Genomic DNA, 6000 nt, shown 5'->3' on the forward strand with positions numbered 1-6000 from the left:
ATAAATTACAGAAAGCACATGTCTGATGTGATTTACCAAGAGAGTTGTACAAATCTGTGGTTAAGCCCTACACGAATTCACACTGTAGCTTTACTGATTTCCTAGGGACATCTTAATTTCATTCTATGGGCTAAATTTTCTGTCATTTGCTCCAGTTTTATAGTGGTATGGCTCCGCTGACTTTGGTATATTTACACCTGGTTTACATCACTATAAGTGATAGGTGAATCAGGCCTTTATTACAGTCTTAAATGAAGGCATCCATATATATATATATATATATATATCCTGAAAATCCAGATAAAAGAGAAAATGTCAAGATAAAGAGACTAAAAGCTTTAACTCTCTGTGGCTTGAGTCTGAAAAACAATGTAACCTAAAAAAAACCCTTATGATTTCTGACATTTTCACAAGACTTGTTTATTTTTTTGCTTTTACAAAGGCTTAGCACATACACTGCTTCTTTTGAACTTCAGGTGTAAAGAATAAAAGCTATTTCCCCCCCTCAAACATCTTTCATTTATTCCCTAATGGAGATGGAGGAAAAAAATAATCTCTTGTTAGAGAAAATCCTTATAATGAATGTTTGAAAAGGGGCCGTGGGGGAAGGGTGATTAAAGGTCTGTTACTATCAGCTGTAGGGCTATTTTGCTGTCTCTGTGTCGTGTAAACCCACTTCTGTAACAAGTGGGCACATTCCAATTATGCCAAAGGACACTCAAGCTGTAAATAGTCTACCAAGAGAAAATTTGTGGCACAAGTCTCCCCAGACACTTTATCTCCTGAGAGGCCAGTAGCCAGTATTTCCACAGAGTTGGAGCAGCCAGTAATGCACTGATTCTGCACTCCCTTAGACAGCCAACACCAGTGGGGCTTCCATGAAATTCCAACCCTGGCTTAAAGCTGTTCTCCTTTAGCAGCATTGTAAGGAATGCCAACAGGTAAAAACTCTGCCTGCCCTTCTCCAGGGGTGAATCACCCCTAAAGTTCAGCAGCCTCCTGCTGCCCCAGAGAGGTGCCATTTTCAGCTCCATGCACTCATCGAATGAAAGTGTGTTACTTGTGTTTTCTAGTTTGCTCTGTGCTGCGAACCTGTTATCTTCACTGCGGATCTCTAAGGCATACTGCATATTCATTCCACGTGCTGAACTCCAACTGGCATCAATGAGAGCTCTACAGGCAGAATGAGTACAGTCAACAAAATACACCTTTGTAGCATAGAGTGGAGAGGAAATTTTTGCCCTTAAATTGTTGCAGAAACATGAATATTCTGTTGTCAGAAGATGTTGCATGATATCATGTGCCCTGATATAGTCAGTGGCTCATGTCATGCCACCAATTTAAAGAAATACCATTTTCATTGGCAGGCAGTTGGAAGCAATTAATTACCCATGGATGGCATGTACAGCTGTTGCTTATGTATGAAAACAGAAGAGAAATTAGATTTAATTGGTTTAGCATAATCAAGAAAGTGGCATTTATTTCATTAGAGCTTTTGTAAACTGAGCCACTTGATATTTCTTTTTATCATTTTTTGTAATAGTTAGGCAAAATCCTCTTGACAGCTGAAAAATTCCCAAATGAACCAAAATTGTGGATTTTTTTTTATTCTGAAGGATAAGCTAATTGATTATTTTAGAAGTTCTGCATCATCAGACCAGCGATAGATACAGTATCCACTGTGGTGGATCTGCCTAAGGAATCATTATAGGAAATACATTTAGCATTACATGTATACCGTTACTTACTGTTTGGGCCAACCACAGAATAAACATTATTTTATGGCTTCACATCTTTTGGAGAAAAAATCCAGAGTCCAAAGTTTGAACAGGAAAAAAAGCTGTACATTATCAACAGAGATGAAAAACACCTCTTTAATATAAAGATTATTATTATTATAATTATTATAGAGCTACTCAGGCAAAGTGATTGTCATATATCAACAAAATAATTGTATTTGTATGTCTGATTTAAACATTCACCATAAGTGCACCCCAAATGAAAGTCTATAGCTACAGCTGTAGAAGGACTAGTACTATTTATGTACTTCACATTAGGCCAGATTTCTTTTTTATGCCAATGAGCAGCTGCAATAAGTTCATCGATTTTATTGATTTATGCCAGTATGACAGAGAACAGAATGTAGCCCAGCGTTGTTGTGAAATTTAATTTATTAATGATTTTGAGAGTGATTTTTGCTAAAAGGCACTATACGTACAAACTATTAGAACATCGTTATTATTAAGCTTTATAAATAAGCATCTGCTTTCTACATCATTTTTAGCATAATGGACACTTTCTAGCAATTTAATATGAATACAATGCAATATAATGTGCATTCACACAATACTATTTTTATGGGCGCATCCTTTAGTCCTGCAAAGATTAGTACAAACTAACATTTCCCTGTGATGCCATATTAAGCATCTCTCTTACATTTGGCAATTAAGGAAAGCAAGGCTAGGTGCTTCACGCTATAGCTACAGTACTGCATGTGTTGAGACTGGTGTCAAACTTTCAAAAAATATATAAAATTTATTCTAAGTACAACAATTCAGCAGATGGTTAGTGATCACTTAATACACTACAATCACATTATATCCCCACCTTATAAAGCCAAATATTTCTAATGTCCTTAAAGAGAAACAATGTATAAGTGATTATAATGGTGGCCAGAATGTAGTAGTCTAATATGATGTCAAAGAGAAAACAACATAATTTATACAGCATCTACGAATGTTCCCTAATCAGCATGCTCAACTAGCAGTACATTCTGATTTATTTTTTCAAAAAAGAATGGTGTATACTGGTATATAACAGTCACAAATTATTTGTTACTTTTAGACTGTGGGAGAGGTTTGGGGGAAGAGAGGGTTTTTAAACAATTTTTAAATTATTGTCTGTCATTTTTATTAGAGATGAGCCCAAACCCATCTGTTTGCATTCAAGCAAGCTTGAACTTTGAGAAAGTTCAGACCTGGATCCAAATTTCATTGCTGTCCCACCGCTCTAGACTGGGCTGAACAAATACCCTGGAACTGCACACCCTCAACTTTTGTGACATCCAGAACCAGATCTCTCTTTTGACTATGTCTTAACTGTTCACATGATATAGTCCAATACCCAGAGAGAGAGAGATGTCAGCCTCTACATGTGTCAGTATCTAAGTCAAATGAGGATAAAGTGCAAAGCAAATAATAAAGACTTATTTCAAAGTAAAAAATTGTCTCAGGTCAGACCCTGTAAATGATTTACTGAATTTAAAAAGTATATTCGTTAGACTATTAAAAAACACTAAGAAGTTCTGCACACATGGACCCAGTATTTGATCAGTTGGTTTTGGCAGCAGTTTCAAATATTGCTATTGAGAGACAAATATGGTTTGTAAAGTAAAAATGACTCTGGATGGCAAACAGCATATAGTACAGAAAATTTGTGTAAACACAATTAATGCAGGACTGGTCACTGTAACCATAAACTGATGACAGATATTTTCATTGAGAGCATTTCTGTAATAGTGTGTTGTGAGAGAGATAATTTTGTGCTACTAATTTGCTCTATTTACCTTTTTAGAAATCTCAGATACACTAAGAAAAAGCAGCATGTACCTGTCTGTCATCAGAGCAGCCTTTAACATTTATTCACCTACTATGCTATAGAATACACAACTACAGCAGCTGGCAGATACATCCAGGAAAACAACTGGTCCCTGTCAACGCCACCGAACCTTCTGAGGCCAAACAGGCAGTTACAAAGTAACAAATAAAGGCCAGTGTTTTGTTTTGCCAATAGCCTTGTGTGTTTTTCCTCTCCTCTTTTGTTCAAAATGTGCAACACCATTAAAGGGACCTGATTACAACAAAGGAACAGGGATCACTGTAACAATTATGATATAAATGAAAATGCACAATAAAAAAACAAAAATCAGGAAAATAATGCCAGGTGAAGATGAATACACATCCGCTGGGAACAATTACATAGCAGATGCATCCAAAAATTCATTATCAATGTATAATTTGACATGTCCATAGTAATGTAATTCATTACATTTACAAATAATTCATCACAGGTGTTGGGAACTAGAATGGCATTAGGGATTCTTTTGTTATTCACTGGGAAGAAAGGAAATGTCCAGTTTGTAAATACACATTATATCCAGTTTTAGAAAATGGTTTTGTCTTTTGTTGTATACATCCTCATGCCCATCTATGATACCAGATAAGAAATATATAGAAAGACTGGTTTCAGAGTAACAGCCGTGTTAGTCTGTATTCGCAAAAAGAAAAGGAGTACTTGTGGCATCTTAGAGACTAACCAATTTATTTGAGCATAAGCTTTCGTGAGCTACAGCTCACTTCATCGGACTGTTTGTGCTCTAGAATATATTAATTTTTCTCCATTAAACATACTGGGGATGATAAACATGACACAATTTTTCGTTTAAATAGATCAAGAGACCAGTCTTGCAAACCCTTATTTATGTGACTGGTTGCACTGATTTCAGCTGTCTATGGTGTATTTCTAATGTTTTAGTCTTGGTTTTAACAAGTAGATCCTTTTAAAAAGAGCAAATCTTGCTCACTTGACTATAGTCCCATTTATCTTAAATGGAATTTTGCACAAGTAAAGTGAGCAGGATTTGATCCAAGATATTTTTCCATGATCCAACTGAAAGCAAATCTCTTTTTTAAACTTTCTGTTTACTGTTTCAGGTGTGCTGATCGTGCATTGAACTTAAAGGGAATTTTGCTTGAGTATGGCAAGCAAGATCTGGTCCTCACTAGAAACTAAAAAAGGCAACATTTCTTTTGTGATCAAATTTCACAAAACCTTAAAAATACTAATTTTGTCAGTTTCTCTCTCATATGAATTTAATCTACCCAAACTAACTGTGATTCACTCTGTATGCTGCATGGATAAGACTCAGGCTGAGGTCCCCATGTCATTAATCATAATGCACTATGCCAAATAGGTTCTAAAACCTTTGAAAACTGGAGTAACCACATATTTGTACTCAGAGTGAATAACATACAGTACCTATTACCAGGTAGTTCAGATCATTGGTACAAAGTGTCATGGGAGTTAAATTTAGCATAATTAGCTCCTCCTTCCACACTCCTTTTGTTGGATAATTTTGTTATGACTTCTTATTACAGTCAGCCACTTCAGTTTGTTTCTAGCTGTGACACATAAAACATTGTGGACTAAGTCCTTATCTGCACCAGAGCTGAGCTCAATGCAGCTGAGAAGTGAAGGTGGGAAGGGTGCAAGGGTGGCTTTGGAGGTGCTTTCCTGATCTCTGGGGCTGTTGGTTGCCTGTTCACCCCAGTATAACTTTAATGTAACTAAATTACATTCAGCAGCCAGAGTTTCCAAAGGGCCATTCCACAGGGATGGGGATTGCAGAGCACACATTTCCTCATGCCCCTCTACCCAGGAGGGCCCAGTCTGGTGTAATTTTGAGGTGACCATGCTGGCTTTATATCAGAGTTCTGATTTCCCTCTACCCTAAGGCAATCCTCAGCTGTCCATTTAGAGCAGCTTGATGGTTCCTTTGCACAGACTTGTGGTGAGAAAGGGTGCGGATGGGGGTGGTGAGCTTGCATAGTATGGGCCAGTATCTGACCCTATGTCTCTGATTCTGGAAGAGAAGAGTACCCCGCTTCAAATATTTTTCCCTGTTCACATTGTATTCAAATATTATTCCCTGTTTAAATCTTATTTTTTAAAAACTTATCAAACAATGGCAACACACGTTAGGGTAAATGATTGTAAGGATTTGATCGTATAAATGAGTAAATCCAGATGGTATAGAAATGAACTGAGATGGCAGTGGAATATATATATAAAAAAATCAAAGATGCATAGGTGAACTAAAATCTTTTAAGTAATTCATTACATGAAGTGGGAGAACAAGACGCACTTTGCTCATGAAAGCACTGACAGATTTCCCTCTTCTGATGAATATTCTGACTTGAAATAGGAGGCTGAGCCTGTGAT

Source organism: Caretta caretta, chromosome 6 (assembly GCF_965140235.1).
Source record: "Caretta caretta isolate rCarCar2 chromosome 6, rCarCar1.hap1, whole genome shotgun sequence".
NCBI classification, from domain to species: Eukaryota; Metazoa; Chordata; order Testudines; family Cheloniidae; genus Caretta; species Caretta caretta.